This window comes from Embiotoca jacksoni, unplaced genomic scaffold (assembly GCF_022577435.1).
Source record: "Embiotoca jacksoni isolate LCO1_2020_lvr unplaced genomic scaffold, fEmbJac1.0.p SCAF_18, whole genome shotgun sequence".
Taxonomy (NCBI): Eukaryota; Metazoa; Chordata; class Actinopteri; family Embiotocidae; genus Embiotoca; species Embiotoca jacksoni.
In genome coordinates this window covers 7,357,350-7,375,176 of record NW_027185318.1, presented here as the reverse complement: position 1 = coordinate 7,375,176, position 17,827 = coordinate 7,357,350, and positions in this window count along the sequence as shown.

Genomic DNA, 17,827 nt, shown 5'->3' with positions numbered 1-17,827 from the left:
TGGACGGGTTTCATTTTATAGTTCAGGTTTATCTGGTGCCAACTTAATCTATTGTAACCTGGGTTCACACATCCACAAAAAGTCCACACGTAACTGTGATCTGAATCCCTGTCCCTACATACTGAAGTGCAACTAACTCCTTACTCTTCCATACGAGCTTCTCTTCTGCCTCCTCCCCTCCTTGTATCTCATTGTAGTAAATCCCTCCTTCGGTCCCTCACTACCACACCTCTGGACATGTAACTGATCCCCAGTCGACATCCCTTCATGCTTGACCCCATTTCATCCAATCCTTCATTCCTTCGTTTATCCACCATTTACTTAAACGGCATGGTCTTCATTAGTGAATTTTTTTTATTGAACCAAAGAACCAGAGAATTAGCCATGTGTTTGGTACCTAATATGTTGTAGTGTGGGTGCTAAATTTCTTCAATGGGATTGATAAAGTGTCACATACTATGAATATCTGTGTTGATATTTAATATGTATCATAAAGGGTATATCACACGACAATTCAAACATCATTAGCAAAATATTTGTTTTTGATCCACATATCTTTTACTGCCACTCTGGTAATAACTGCTCCTTCTCCTCCTGAAGTCATATTTAATACAGTCTCAAATGTATCTGCTTTCATTTAATGCAATACTCAAGACATCCTCACCCTCGGGGAACCATGTGGCACTGCAAAACTAATTCATTTTATTTTATTTTTTTGGCCTGGCTCTCCTCCCACGTCCTCTGTGCGCTCTCACCCATCATAAATTAATGGAAATGAGCTGCTCCTCCAAAATCTACTTCAATAATCACCTGATTAATGTTGTGTATGTCTGTCTGGGATATTCATCTTAGCTCAAGGCTCATCTCACTCTTTTTAAATAAAATTGACTTTCAAATGTCTTCCTGTCTTTTTTGTGCTCCTCCTTGCACTGATTGCTTTGTCCTTTGTGGTAATGTATTCAAGGCGACCAAAACAAATTATTGTAAAAAAAACAAGCTCTTGCAACAGGTTTTGTTCAAACCACACACACACACACACACACACACACACACACACACACACACACACACACACACACACACACACACACACACACACACACACACACACACACACACACACATTCTCTCATGCCTGAATGACACGGCAGACTGCCACTCCACTGTGGGCCCTTTGCCAGTCTGTAGAAATGTGCACACATTTGACTTTTACAGCAAATGTGAGGCAAACTACGATGACCTTTTTGGTATTTCCTCCCTCTCCCTCTTTGTGTGTACAACACATTCAAGTGTGAAAGGAGATCAACGCTGAACATTGAATGACTGTCACTGCTCAGGTGGGCAAGGTGCATGTCATGTGACTGGAAAGTCTTAGTTTCTGTTTTAGATGTTCCCCTCTCTCAGACCACCTGACATGTCTATTATCAGACTATTGAATACACAGTTATTATCAAATATCTGTCCTAAATATATTGTTGACATCCATTTATTTCATTGATCAAATGTTCGAACTGGGAAAACTGTACCTACTAGTCAGCCAGATGGGAACATTTATTGCAAACTTAAGTGGTTAAGGTAATTATGACAAGAGCAAAGGAGGCGGTCAGGTGACGTGCAATGAAGGTTGTCCATACAAGGATGAAGCCGGGGTGGTTGGACGGTTCAAACACACTGTTGTTTGTCACCCGTGTTAAAACAAAAGTCAATATATTCTAAAGGTTCACATAAGTTCAGGCTGTGTGTGTGTTTGTGTGTGTGTGTATTTGACGGTATATTACCAGTGTACATATATTGCACGCATACGTATATGTATATTGCCCAAATGTGTGCGCAGACGAAGGAAAATATGTTGTTTTATGTTGTTTAAGAGAACATGTCAAGGACTTTGATTTTACATCTCCATACAAAGGTTAATTCAACGCCTCTCCTGAGATCTATGTCTATAAGAAGTGACTGTAATAACCTTTACTAAAGCAGAAAGTGTTGTGTGTCCTGTTGCATTGTGGAGAAAAACAAAACCACAGATGGGCCGAGGTTGATTGAAATGTTTACAATTAACTACTCCAGTTTTGTGTCCGATTTCTTTCAACAATTTGTGTTGTAACCAAGCTTTCAAACTAAATCGATGGTCTATAGTTTTAGGACATACGGTGTTGTGTGGCTGACTGAGAATCAAAGCAAACACTGCTCTGAACGTAACCGACTGACAGGCAGCCAACAGTTCCTCTGCTGCTCGCTGCCAATCTGATTTTACACTCTGTTGCATTTGTTGTCGTGTGTCCACATGTGTGTGTTTGTACGCCATTATAACCAACAACATGGTTATACTTCCCTTGTGACCTATGGAAACATGCTGTCACAACACACCCAGGTCAGAGGTCGCACGACCACTAATTGCTTTTAAGGACAATGTGGGTGATTCATCTCTGATCAAATCAGCTACAGTAAATGTCATATGCTGTTTTTTTGATTAGAAGTCCATTTTGGTATCAATTTCTTTTATTACTCTGTGTGCCGTCAAGAAGAAACCCAGTGTAACCTGTTCAAGGACATTTTATAAGAGCCAGACTTTATTTAGAAGCTACAAATAAATGTCAAAACACTGTGCTCCTCATTTAATGATTTAAATTAATGTGAACTCCTGTAAAAACCGTTGCACTGCTGATCATCATTTTTGAAAGTCACTTAATTACATAATTAGTGATAAAAACCTTTATTATAGCAATAGATTTAAGACGTGCAGCTAATAGAGTGAAATTATTTGCTTTATTCAGAAATATAAAAAAAAAAAACTACAATCATGACAGGGAAAGGACACTAACCAATTAACACATTGTTGCAATCAATATGTAAATAAATATAGTAACAAGCTTGTAACCATACTGAAAAGAAATACAATTTTCTTTAGAAATATGACATGAGTACAAGTTGGAGTCGGCCAATAGGCTTTTGTCTCATCATAAATTCCTTTCATTGATATCTTTGGTTTGGTTAACTCGGTTAGCGACAATGAAAAAAACAACTAATTGCATTACACATTTCCCTGTAAACAGCCTAAAAACTGTTGTCTCTGGAGAACTCCAAATCCTCTTGTAGTAGTTTAATTCTTTAAATCAAGTAGATTAGCTCCACTCTTTAAACCATTGTGACAATAGAATAACAATGCTGTAAACTTTAATGTTGCTAACATAAAACAAGCATTCTTATGCAAAAAAAATCATTAGCTATTAACTTTGCCACTACAGTCACCTCAGTGCTGTTAATGGTATGTTATGATCTCATGGAAACTCTGACAGACACATCTGTAATGTGAAACTTGTTGAGTCACAGCAATTCAATTTTACTTGTAGTGTGCAAGTTGCTATGTGTAGATTTTAGTTCATTTATTTAAAAAGATAAAGTATTACCGACTAAGTTTTTATTATCAGCCGCTGCATGACCCTGTTCAGGATAAAGAGGGTTTAAATTATGGGTGGACGGATGGATGGATTACTGTAACACAAATGACTCCCAAAGACACATAGCCTTCGATGATTGTTTTAATAATCTTCTTTTGGAGCTGTAAAACTGATCAAATATATAAAGACTAGAAAACATCTGTTAATTTTCATCCACCTGGTCCTCTTCAGTGTCTCTGTGAGCATTTAACAGTAAGATGGTCACAACAGAGAGACTTTTTGCCTTTCTTGCTACACAGCAGCGCTCACAAGCCAGACAGACCATTTATCCCACAGAGTCACCGTTATCCTTTGTGGTTTAATACAAATAGCACGGCCTGTCCATCAACAGGCGCCCACGAGGTCATCGGCAGTTCTGCTCTGTCCTTATTGCCTGTTGTAAACCATAAACAGCAGCCGTTTCTCAGAGCTATAACACGCACCTTCCAAACACGCTTCCACAATTGTACTGCTGTGCTGTCACCGCTAGCCCACGACTTAACCTTTCACTTCTAATTCTCCACAGCCACTCTTCTTCTCCCTCCCTGCATCTCATATTCAGATTGCTGCCAGGTGCACGGGGGAAGTGGAAGGTTATGGCTTTGTGCATAGTGATAGATGGGCCGCGTAAAGTGTCATAAAGCACCCATTGAACACCTGAGGGCAAGATGTGACAGGTGTTGATGTGCCCACTCTTGAGGTTATGCCCTTCAAATGGTATACAAAGGCCAAGTCTGCAGTGCCTCTTCCGATTTGTTTTTATTTGAGCACAATGCATCATGATCCAGCTCACAATTGTCATCTTATGTTTCAAATACGGCATTTGATTAGCTGCATTTTACACCACACCACGTGTAAACATTGGATAGCCAAAGATGAAAGAGGAACGGCTCATGAGGATTCTTATTACATTATTGAGGAAATACGTTTCTCAGACGATAGCAGGCTATCATTCATGTTGCAGCCTGTGTGTGTGCCTGCTCATGTGGCTGATTGTGAGTGCTCAAGTCACACATTGGGGGTCTTATCCTCCCCCTGAGCATCCTTCCCTTCAGCAGATTTCCCCATAGACTTACCTTTATGTTTCCACACACTTGTTTTTGCTGCCATTCGTTTCCAGGCTTTTCACTTTCACTTATCAGCTGCAGGTCACTTCAGCTCTGTCACTTTGATCCCGTGCACCAGCAGGCCCTCTTTGTGTTTGCACTGGATGAATTGAACGTAGTAATTTAATTTGATCATTTTAGTTTGAAAGCGTGCGCTTTGACTCATTACGTTATTCTGCACGGTATGGGGATCGAGCAGGAACATTAATTAGATAAGCACTTTCCTGAGGTTGCGTAACTGAACACATTCACACATAATTACACGATGATTACTCTGTTGAAACTGTAGCTGCACTATTGATTTTGTATACATCATGCTGTGTTGGTTCTAATTAAATCATTGTTTCTGATACAGTGTTTGGGTGTGTTGTTGTGGTATTATTATGCTCTAAAGTGTAAAGCTGATGTATCAAGATTTTAACGTTTAACTGTTATTGTTAGAAATGTGCCAAAACCTGGAACAATCAGCAGATGGTCATAAAAGTCATTTGAAAATGGCTCTTGTTGTATTTATGATATCAATATATTTGTGCTTTTTCAGTACCAAATGTGGCCTCTTGAGGTCAGTGGGAACAAGTTCTAAATACAACATGATCATCATGTTGTATATTAATATGGTAAGCCTTTAAGTAAACAGTTGCTTGCACATCCAACCATTTTGGAGCAGCATTATCATTCATCTGGAGTCATGTTTATGTCCACCTGTTGAATGTAAGTCTTTTATCCAGCTTTTCGACTACCCAAACCACCACGATGTTCAGCGGCTAGTCGCCAGCTTTATGTCCATCTGCTGTTTGGTGCTGAGGAGGGGTGCAGTGAGTTTTTAAAACAGTCACCTTCTGTTGCTGAAAACGATTCTGTGAGAGGGAACCAAATCAGTCAAGCTGTGGGCAGCTAAAAACTGAAACTAAAACTAAAACTAAACTAAAACTGCATTAATCTCTGCAGGTGTATCAAATCAAATGTCCCCCCTTACATTGTTGTTTTAACATCACTATTTAAATTTTTTTTAAATTAAATTTAACTACAGATACTGATGTGTGAATATACAACAATTAATGCTTGTGCGAGTACATAGATACATGTTTGGATTATTCTGGGTGTTAAACAGCCCTTGAATACTCCTCCTTGTGCCTCCAGAGCCACATAAAAAAAGAATTGCTGTTTCATTTTTCTTTACAACAGCATAAACAGGGTTTTTTATTTGTGGACATAAAAAGCTCTCCGGGGACCATTGCTTCACAAGAATGCAAAGAAAGAGTTTAGCGGTTAAAGTGTGAATTGTAGGATGATTCTTGTCCAATGTTTGTGAGCAGAAGCTTTGCTCTTTAGTATTTAATTAAAAATCCTTCAACCTTAAATGTTGAAAGATTTGATCTTTACTGTACCTTGGGATTTCTTCTGTGCTTTAACTAAGATTCACCTTCCATAAAGTGTGGCTGGTAGTTTCTCTGTGATTCATCACATCAATCAGCATATTGTTCTCACAGTCACAGCAGCAACCCGGCTGAATGACTTAGGATGCAATCGGATGATGACGTCTGGAGGAAGCTTCGGAGAACAGTAATGAGCTGGTGCGTCAGGACTGTAATCTCATCTACATGCAAATGTATTCTGGTACAAGTTGGCCCACTAATTTATTCACCCAAATGTAACACAATCAATTTAGCCTTCATCTTGCTATCAATGCGCTGCACAAATCTGCCTGAAGAGAAGAGGGGAGCGGCTGCAGGGGTGTCTGATTCCACCTCGAGCTGTTGCTGAAGTTTTTCTTCTCTGCAGGGGAAAACATGGAAACCAAGAGGATTTTTCTTTTTTCTTTTTACTTCAAAAGCGAGATTGAGAAGCAGTGTGGCTTGTGTAATTGCTTCATATTTAATATGACAAACATGCATCTGGGTGGGTGGCTGCTATAGACGAGCGGGGCGGTTGCGTGACCCATGCTGGCGCTCTTGCTTTTATCCTTGTCGGCCTGTATGCACTTCTCGTGTTTGCTGCAGCGGTGCATGAAACGTGTCACCGGATGAGTATGGCCAAACACTTACTGTACCTGTTTCAGTGGTCTGTGTGTGAACATGTGTGTGTGAGTTTAGCTGTAGTGGGTAAGTCATGTAATATTGGTCTTGTCTTGTTGCACAAGTGAAATGTAGGCCTACTTTAACTATTTTTGGAATATTATTTTTCTCAGTTTCATGTTCGTTTTCTGTACGTTGGAAGTCTATTGGAGGGCTGTTTCTGCTGTTGTCCTCGGTTCAAAACTTAACTAGTTTAGTTGGGTCTTTTCTGCATGGAGTTTGCATGTTGACCAATGGCTTATCCACCCACCCAACTTCCATATTCATTATTAGCCCATGAAATGGCTTTGTCAGTTGTCACCAGGACCTTAGATATGACCTTAGGACCTTCCTCCCCCTTGTCAGCTCAGTGGACCATTATCAACTACGTAGGCTATATGACCACGGTCAAGTACTAGAAATGGGCATGCTGGACTTTTGTTGTTATGGCAGTTAGTTGCATTTTAGTAAAATTCAGGAAAAGATCAAGGTTTAAGTTAAAATGGGGATGTTACTTACGTGAGTTAACTGCATAAGTTTGTCAATAAGTTTGTTAACTTACACACAACTTCAAATAAGTCAGTGTTTACTTTTGTTTTTAGGACACAAATAGCTGAAAGTCCTCTGTTTAAACTATCCAACCAGCCCTGATCTCCTCTGTGCACCAACCTTCTCACTTATTATACCACCTCAACTTTCCTTCTTCTCTTTTCATAGTGGAATCAAATGTCTGCAGTTGAGGTGGAGATAAAATGATTTGAATATCCCTCGTAAAAGCCAAGCATCCAAAACACTGGTTGCTACACTTCCCATCATTCAACTCTGTATCCTCCCTTCTTAACACAAGCTTTTGATTAAAAACTTTAATCCCTGTGCTCAAGCTGAGATAATCCTGATGACATTATCAGTGTGGTTACCTGACTTTTAATGCTCCATAAAGAGACACACAAGATATTATAAAACTGTTTTCACATGTGATTAGTATGAAAAGTAATCTAGCCCTGATGTGTGGACTTACTGAGGCTTTAAGATGTTACACTTGTCATGTCTGTCACAACTTGTACTGTAAACTCAGGAATCATGAAACTTAACCAAGTTTCCAGATGATATCCAGTCTCAATAACAGATCAAGCTCATGTGTGTTAGTCTTGTTATAGACTGGTGACCTGCTCAGGATGATCACTTTCACCAACTGCATTACGGAGACCAGCCCCTTGCGACCCTCGATACTTAAGCATGTATAGAAAATGGATAAAAGACTGTTGCATGTTGCTTCCTGAATTCCTAAAATATGAACTCTCACCACAAAAATATTGATTTTGCGTTTGCTTGCTGTCACTTTTCCGTCTGGGGACAATGATTCGATCACTGTGTACTTCCACTGGCGGGCCTAATCTTGTAGACCAGATGAATGGTAAGTGGTCTCTAAAAGGCTGTCAGTGTTGATTAAATGATAGCTCTCTGAAAAGGTCACCAACCCTGTCTCTTCACACACACACACACACACACACACACACACACACACACACACACACACACACACACACACACACACACACAAAAACATAACCATCATTCCTCTTCTGTCATTCCCTCCGGCAAGGAAGACTGTGAGCCACAACATTAAAGGATAAACATGAAGGCCAATGTCACCCGTATCTGAGCTCCCAAATCATGGTTTACCATTTCGGAGATATTAGTTTTCCTGTGCTCGATAGATGGACAATGAACAGTTGATGATACAATGATAACATGTAATTATTCACATAGATTGCATGTGTCCATGCTGTTTTGTGTTTCTTTCTTGGTAAATTAATCTAAAAAAGTTCAAGCATGGACCTCATTTAAAAAAAGATCTAAATCTATAAAATTAGATATGCAAATACCATAGTTGGGTTTTTTTTTTTTGGATTACAGTAGTTTGGTGCATGGACAAGACTTGGGTTTAGTAAAAACATCTATCCTTAGCATGATGAGCCATTCACAACAAACTGCATGTTGTTGTATTGAAACAAGAAACACAATATTTATTTGGATGCTAGAAATTATAAGATTGGGAACATAAAATCAATCTACTTCATCAAATATTTTATATATTTGATTGTTAACAATAAATATAGATAGATGTAACGTTTCTTTCCTGGAAAAAATGTTGTGCAGAACCACATCACAAGTCTCACCAGCTAAGCCAATCTGAGCAGCAGTGACCCAATGTGGCTGAACAAAAACAACCACATCACAGACACCCAAAACATCACATACAGATGTCACCGAACTCTTTACTTGAAAAAGAATTAAGCAGGTTTCAAGTGCAGCAGCACTTCTGCACCAAATACGAGATCCAACATGTGAAAATACGTCTTTTAATGTTAAATATCTGCGATGTTTCACACTTCAGACTGCTTTTATTTCAAGCGTTTCAAGTTCTGTTTTTCAAAATCCAAATTTAGAAATATAATGGTCCAAAATGAAATGTATAACCATGTGGTTTCTTTTTGAGGGTTGAATAAGGCCGTACAATGGGTGCAATTAATGATTATGAATTATTCATGTGTACACGAAGACGCAATACATTAGCCTTTCATTCGCAGAAGGTGACACATGCTAGGCCTGAGCTAATGGAATAATTGTCTCCTCTAATTTCTTTCAGCGGAGTCAAAGACACTTGAAAATTACCAACTCCAAAGGTTGTATCTTATGCAAGACCCATATTATACCAGACATATACTGAGAAAGTGAGGGCGATTACAAGGTCACGTCCATTTGTCGATTTGTTAATAAATTCTTTGGCTGGTTGTAGTGATGACATGTTTATTGTCTATATTAATGTGTAAATCTCTATAACGCTGGAGCTCCTGAAAGTTTGATGTCTTTATTGTCATCTGCACCCTGGGAAGCATTAAGTGGAATCAACTTGGGATCTGCCTCTTTAATGATGTTTCATGTGTGAGTCATTCTCTGTCAGCTTAGCTTAACTTTGCATAAGTACCACGTGTGCTGCATTGCTTCATTTTGTGACAGCATACAGATGAAACCTGTTTATTTCACAGTGCTAAGCTGCAGCCGCTGGATAAACGATACTGTGGTTAGTAGCTCACTATAAATCAATAAAACAAATAATCAGCTTTTGCAGAGCATTCTGTGTTCAAGTTCATTTCACACTCACTACACTATTCCCTGTTTTCTGTGTCAGTTGTTTGAGTCCCTTGGTTCACCGTTGTGGTTGAAAAAGACCTGATTGCCTGCAGGATGAGTTCAACGCGTGGAGGGGGGAAGGGAGCTGAGTAAGCTGGAGTCTTGACACAATGCTTGCAAGATTGGTTAAGTGCAGCCTACTCAATATCAGGGTTTAATGGTAAAAAAAAAAAGAAAGAAAAAAAATACTGTCTAGAGACCCAACCTGGGTTTCCTCCAGCATGGTCCCACAGTTGACAGAAACACTCAGCTGTCACTGTGGATTTCATGTGATCGTGTCATTGCTAAAATGCCCAGTTTAACTTTAATATTACAGAGAACACAGATTCATAAATGAGATTTTGTTCTGAGCAGAGCACTACCTGTTTAAGTCAAACATTCACCTTGTTGAATATCAATGGATTCCGTCAATATGCCGCCAACTGGAGTGGACACCATTGCAAAGGACTGAATACAGATCAGATTCAAAGTGGCACTTTTCTGTTGCTACTTTGGTCTTTTACTCTTTACCCCCATTACAAGATTTTTATACAAACAGTGGGTCTAAGGATAAAAGATGGTACATGCTTATTTTAAATGCATTTTGAGGCAAATTTGTGATTTTACATTTTTGACTAAATAACATTGATTTGACTTGACTTCACTGGTCTGAATAGAATAGAATTGCTTGCCCAAGTCTTGTGCAGAAATAAATACATTTCTTTGCACATTTGGGGTCTTTCCATAATAACTGTTTTTGTTTGAAAAATAGTTTTGTCAGGATAGTCTGTTGTTACCTTCTGTATCAGCTAGAGGTCAGCAGCTAACAAATTTTGGTTCATGCAGATCACAGAGAAATGTTGGGATGACCTCATGTTGAATGTAAAAGGACAAAATATCAAACAGCAACCATTTACAGTCTTTTGCAACTCAATATGTTATCACTTCCCTACATGGCTGACTTTTTTGGACATTTGGTTGACAATTAATTAAATGTTGGAGGCTTTAGTCTGTGGACTTTTTACATATTATTTCTTTCTGTGTTGAGAGTATTGTTTTTTTTGTTATCAAATATGGACTATTGCATTGCAGCGTATGTCAATTAAATATAAATTTGTGTATTGATTTACCAGTGTATGATGAACATCTTACATTTAAACTTCTGATATGTCTTCCGCATGTGCATGACAACTGTCTGACTGTTGAGCCTCTCTGTGACCATCAGCAGAGGGCAGTGTGTGTCTACTCTCCACGTCCCCCTTCTCATTAGAAACGCACTTCAGTTTGGGCCCCTGAAATTAGTCTGGCAGCTCAAATGAAGACATCCCCTCTGTTCTTTGGCAGTCATCTGCATACTTGTTTCGTCTGCCTCTGTGTCCTGGGCCTGTCCTTGCAGCATTGTTTGACGTTGAACAAATCAATGGTAACCCTGTGTTTTCGGTGCTCGAGTCCAGCGAGCAGACAGCCGCTGTGATGATTGTGACCCCATTAAAATGTGACTCTGTGCCAAACTGGAGTGGACTGCTGCTGCTGCTGCAAATACACTGCTCTAGTAAATACTAATTAGTCATGTTGCAACTCATTGATGTAACATTGATTCCTATATACTGTTTTCTTGTATGGGCAGCATTTTTATTGTACAATTCTTAGCTTTTCAGCCTAGAGAAGTCACGCGAAAATTATTTGTAACCTATAGTTTTTGCCTTGTGAACATAGTGGCTTTGTGTTCGATATTATATGTTAGATATTTTCCCTGCAGCCATGAAAAACCAAGCACAGAAACATCAAGACAAAATTCTATGATTTTAGTTTTGACATGTTTAAAGCTGATGCTCATTTTTACAAATTTTACCTCATCTACTGAAACATGGTTCGCTTCTTTTTTTTCTGTGGGTGCAGACTTAGTTTTTAAAGAATGGCTAGCAAGTGATTTTCAAAGAAATATTTCTCATTTTTACTCAAATATACTTAATTTTAATGTTAATTAAATTTGCAATGCTGCATAACCCAATGTGCGAGAGAGAGAGGTCTCTCTTCTCTTGGGAGAATGAAGCCAGTGTTGTTTTGAAAAGATAAATAATTTTTCCAAAGTGGGCACACGTCCTGCCCTCCGTTTTTAATGTGAAGCTATAACACATGGAATACAAAAAATAAAATGCTCCTTGGATGTACCACAGATATGCTATAAACAGCAGGACTGAGTGAATGTACATTCAGCAACTGCACAGCATGTGTGTGCTACCTCAACAACTGGGCTGATTGAAGTGCACTGGGGTGTTTCAGTCCCTGAATACGACTGTGTCTGGTCTGTGGTTTTTTTTTTTCTGCTTAAACCTCGCCTCTACCCAGCCTTAATCATTTGGCCAGGGAGTCATCCATTCCTCTCCTGGGTACAAATCAGACTCAAAGTGAGAAGTACAGTAAGAGCAAAGCCCATTCTGCTGAGCTTATCCACTACAGTGTAAGTAGTTAGCGAGCATTGATTTCACACCAGATCAGATCTATCTTGTACTTTCTGATCGGCCATCTTTGCAGTTTAACTCTGAAGTTTCATGCAAAAAAGCAGAAAAGGTTTTCATTTGAATCTGTAGTTTTTGACTGTGTTCATGAACAGATATTTTACCGCAATAGTCATTTTTACACAAGCCCTGTGGTCTGCACTCTTATCGATCAGCTCAGCAGTCTTTGTTTAAACAGTGACAGATACTGGGAGCTGAGTCGTCCAGCCTCAGCTTGAGATAACAGCTGTCCCTCCCTCCCTCTGCTTCCACTTCTTCTCTGACCATTAAAAAACAGCTCGCTGTGATCTGTCTTTCTCTTTCTTTTTTTTCATACCAAAGTTTGACTCCACATGTCCTGTCCGTTCTTATTCAATAATGAGTCTGTAGGGTCAAGTTTGCCACATCTCATTAATATGGAAGTTCTTAGCTTATGACCTATATTGCATATTCTTTATGTTTAAACCCTTAAATTTGCATCACAGTCAGATGAAATCCTGCGTGATTCCCGAACCACAAGCCAAAATCTTCCAACTTCGTGTAAGACTTTCCAGTTGGATAACTCTATGGTATACTTGGGCAGATCAGCCTGGATTTAGAAGAAAAAAAAGAAAGAAAAAAAAGAAAAAATTGGCTCACACTTGACAGGAGAGCTACTTAATCATGCCACTCTGTGACACCAGACCCAAAATAAATATTAACACAATTAATCATAGTCAGGACATCACATGTGGTCAAAAAGCTGCATTGAAATTATTGTACACTGGTGGTGAATAGTAATGAAAGCAAGGTCACGTTTCATTGAACAGATGTTTAACCTCCTTATGAAGAGAAAATGTTTTATTATTGTTAGTATTATGGCTTGAATGAGAAATCAAATGTTTCTTGATTAAATGTGTATTTTATTTAAATCCTTCCAATAGACTAACAAGTGCAGTTTAATGTTTTAAGTTTAAAAACACAGAAGTTTAATATTCTGTTCACTGTGTTGATCATGATGACCCACTTTTTAAGATAAAGATGACAACAAAGTGCGTTTGCCGAGGACAGTGAGCATCCTTGGCTCGTGTCCTAAATGCAAGACAAACTGCTTTGAAGCAGCTTCTCTTTCTAATGACTTTCTCTTCCTCGCCTTGTCTGCTGCTAATAAAGCAGCGTGAGAGTGTGTGTGTGTCAGTGTAGAAATGTGTGTGTGTGTGTGTGTGTGTGTGTGTGTGTGCGTGTGTGTGTGTGTTGGGGGTAGATTAGTTAGATAGGTGGGCGTTTAAATGTTTTTTATGTTCTTAATAGAAACATAGAAGCGTAATGAGAACCTGTTTGTTCTCATTTTGAGGTGAGAGGAAAACCAATAAACTTTGTTCTCATTACTCTTCAATGGTCAGATTTTGGTGCAAAATTGTATTTACTTTAAATAAAATTAGATTTTGCCTCACTTTTGTGTGAAGAAGTATAAACTATGAGGATACTGTCACTACTCTTTGCACATTTAAGGAAGTTTTTGAACATATTCGTGTTTCAAACCTCTGGGTGGGTGTTTGTCATTGTGGCATGTTGACTGACATCTAGGGGATGGCTAAACAAGACATTTTTGTTATCTTTTGTTGTGTCTCTATGCTTGGAGGACTCTGGTCGCATTAACAAGACAGGGATTCCACTTTTTCAACATGCCCACACCGATTTATGTAATGATTAGTCAACATTTAGGGGAACCCATTGTGCTGTCAAAGGAATAGTTTGTTGTTGCTGAGGGACAGCTTGTATATTTGAACGCAGCAGACAGTTATCTTAGTTCAGCATAAAGACTGGATTCAGGTAGAATCTGTAAACCAAAGTTGCCTCATAATCCCCTAAACCGTAGACTAGCTTTTTTTTTTTTAAACTTTCATCCCAAATTCAGTCAGTAATAGCTCCACAACTGTAAAATGAACAACTAGGATTTATGGATATGAGAAACTTTATGTTTATCAGCAGGCCAGAGCAATAACCTAATTGAACTCCAGCAAAAAAATCTGACATTTTTACTTCCACCTACAGGTGGCGTGCAGGTACGAGCTGCCTGGGTGAAGTAGCTACAACTAGAATATTTGATATGTTGTTGTTTTTTTTAATTGTGTGAATGCCATGATTTATAGCCTAATTAGAAAACTAATTACAGAAATATGAATAAAACAAACTAATAGCTGAAGGACAGATAAAAACACGCCAACACACGTGACGTGATTCAGCCAATGGATGCAGCCCTCATTAAAGCCTTGACCTTACTTGTTTGGCCATCTGGCGTTGGAAAGTGGCTGTTTTGCAGGTTGTAATGGGTCGTTTTGTACTCCACAAGCATCCGCGCGTGGAGACTCAATCAAAAACTGTGTTGGAGTGACGGGTGAGCTAGATGACAAGAGTTTTCACTGACAAAACGTGGGACCCAGAGTTACCATCAGGGTTGATACAACAGCAGACTGGATCAACGTTGCAGGGTGAGAATACAGCGGGTCCAAAGACGAAGCCTTTTGAGAAACTACTTGAGGAGCAGTAACCTGCACCGATGGCTCCCGACACTGGGAGAACACGGGCCCCGCTTGGACACGGACAACATCATCGATGTCTTCGCACTCAGTCGGAACAACAGATGCGTTGCTTATGGTGAGTGCACGATTTTCTTTCTCTCTGTTGCATTTTATAGGTTAATACATTTGGAGGTTGAGGCATAAATTCTGACGTTGTATGACGCTCAAGATTTAACATCAAGTCTTGGGAAGGAATAATGTTGATCCATTAGTCCACGTGTTTGTAACTTGCAGCACTTTGTGATGTCAGAATCGGAAGCTGAAGTGTGTCTGTTTTTTTGTTTGTTTTTTTTGTTTTGCTGCTTGTTGCTTCACGTTGCTTCACCGTGTGAAGTTTCATATTCAGAGTTGTGTTTATGTAGGCGGGCTTGTGAACCTTACATCTGTATACCTTGACCTGAATATCTCGCATTGTATTTAACACAGACTGGCATTGTAACCGCACATTAATGGCAAATTGTAGAGCACTCTCTATGAAAAGTCATGCAACGCCATAATGCCAGCAAAAGACCGTTTTTGGCTGCTTTTGCCTGCTCAAAACTGGCAGTAAATTACATCCATGAAACACTGAGTTTGGTAACAAGCATCTCGTTGAACCGGTTAAAAAAAAATTCTCAACTCTACCAAATTTGATGCAACAGAAAATTAGGTTACATCCATTCTCAACCTGTCAAACACTGATCTGTCAGCATTTTTCCAGTTCTCGACACAAGAGTTTATTATTGAATCTATACTCACTGAAATGTTATCATAAATTCTATTCTTATGCCATAACCAACCAAATCTAAAGGAAACGTCCCTCTTATTATTAGCTAAAAATGATCTATTATCTATAATAAATCACAGCATTCTTTCCATTTTTTTTTATTTATTTCGGGGCCTGTGAAAACATACAAAACATGTGATGCTGAACTCTGTAGAGTGATACAAATCTTTTCGTCTAACGTTTGAAAGGAAAGAAAATAAGTACATTTCAAAAAAGTTAAGCTTTTTCTGTAAGTTATTCTACTCTGAAAATGGATGCTAGTGTGAGAGTTAACACGGATTCCCACCAGATGGTATTTTTTTTTAATACATTTCAGCAGCAGTGAACAGCAACCCCAAGCTGCTGTCCTGCACTAAAATGAATCAAATGTAGCCTGCATGCTTTTCTGTTTTGTAATTGCACTTCAGAGGAGTAGATACTGATGCATTTTGTTTGAGTTTGACTTTGAAAGGAGAGACTATCTCCCACCACCATGTTCAAATCCTTTGAAAAGTATCCTCGTGGCTCCCCGTGTACCTCGCTAATCCTTTCACCTCGCTGTTACAATAAGATCTACACCTAAGCGCCAAAACATTTGTGATCCGAAGCAGCATCTTTGGCCGACAGGTTGATCTCCAGAATAACACAACTAAACGTATTTCCCATTCGGGAAAAAAAAAAAACCCTTTGTAATCTCCAACAGTCAAGCTGAACCTGACACTTTGACACTTTCCCGTCTCAAGTTTTACATTTATATCAGGATTTGTCACGGCTTTCAAGCCCGTTCCCTGATTTTGATCACAGGATTTATTTCTCTGCATGAATAAATGTGAAGAAAGGCAGCTGGATATGTGCACCCTTTGTGACAAGAAATCTATATAGGACACATGTGTTGGGGAAATCCTCTCAGATCTGTAATTGAGGGAGGGCTGAGGCGCCGGGCGGATTCAGGCAAGTCACGATGTCGATACTTGGGAGTGAACTTTGACCTGGTTAGGTAGCAGAAGTGCTGCATTGCTTCCTGATTTTTATTAGAGTTTTTGAACTTCACCTTTGTGTTTGGGCTCTGTGTGACCCAGGTCCTGTTTTCTTGTCTCTTCTCTCAGTTTGGATTTTAGTGTGGCACAGAGAAATTGTCAAGTTAAGACAAAATGTGTCCCGTCCAGATGTTTCATCTCCAGCTGAGATTTCACCCCCAGATGTCCCACTTGTTTACACTTTTATCTCCGGAGTGTTCAGTATGAGCATTTGCTGATTACATGCTGTGATTCACCTTCACGCACTTTTTTCTCACCCTCAACCTGCTTCACCTTCAGTTAGTGATTTCTTGCGTTTCCCAGAATCCCTTTGGACAGCCACAGACAATGTGCAACTGGGTGCGTCCAGCTGTTGGCTTTACATGTGTCTAGGAAAAGAAAACAAAAGCGACAGTGATATTAAGTGAGGCGAGACTTTCCAGTCGGGAAAGAAAAACTTGAGGAAAAATATTCTGAAGAACCGACAGTAAACTTGAGTACTAAAGTTTTTTTTTTCTTCCACTCCACTCCTCTCCTGGAAATATGTGACTTCTTATCTCTGATGATTCAAACTAACAGATGAAATTGGTTCAGTAGTTCATTGTATGCTATTTGAAGTGTTGCTTGATGTGATTATATTTCTTCTGTTGATAAAATTATTTGATGTTCTTGCAAATAAGCAAATTTCCCAAAATGTTGGACTGTTCCTTTAAGTTATTGGTCATAAAGTGATCAACTAACAGCTACACAGAGGAGATACAAAACTAGATGAAAGTGATGAAATGTGAACTGAGGCCCTTACTGTCATGAATGCAGATGTGTGCTGTATAATAAACACATTGTCATGTTTGCTGCTTTTTTGTACACATTTTGAGTTGGTACCAGTGATATTGGCATCTTGGGAAAAAGAGAGAGTGAGAGGGAAACAGATGGGTGGGAGAGTGATGGTGGCCTACAGGTGAGGAGTCTGAGGAGAATGTCAAAAAACTGGTCCTGGATCAGCTCTGTTCCCTTTTTAGCTTATATTGTGCAAAGCTACAACTAAGAAAGCACATTATTTTTTTGCATCCGACAGTAGGCCTGTCACTATTATGAAATTTGAGTTAATGATTTTATCTTTCTGTTGATTTTATTTTAACCTCCAACTTTTTGCTGCAGATCCAAGTTACAGGAATTTCCTTTTTCATTTGACTTAAAAACAAAATGTTCCCACAGAGGTAATGTGGCATTTGGCTT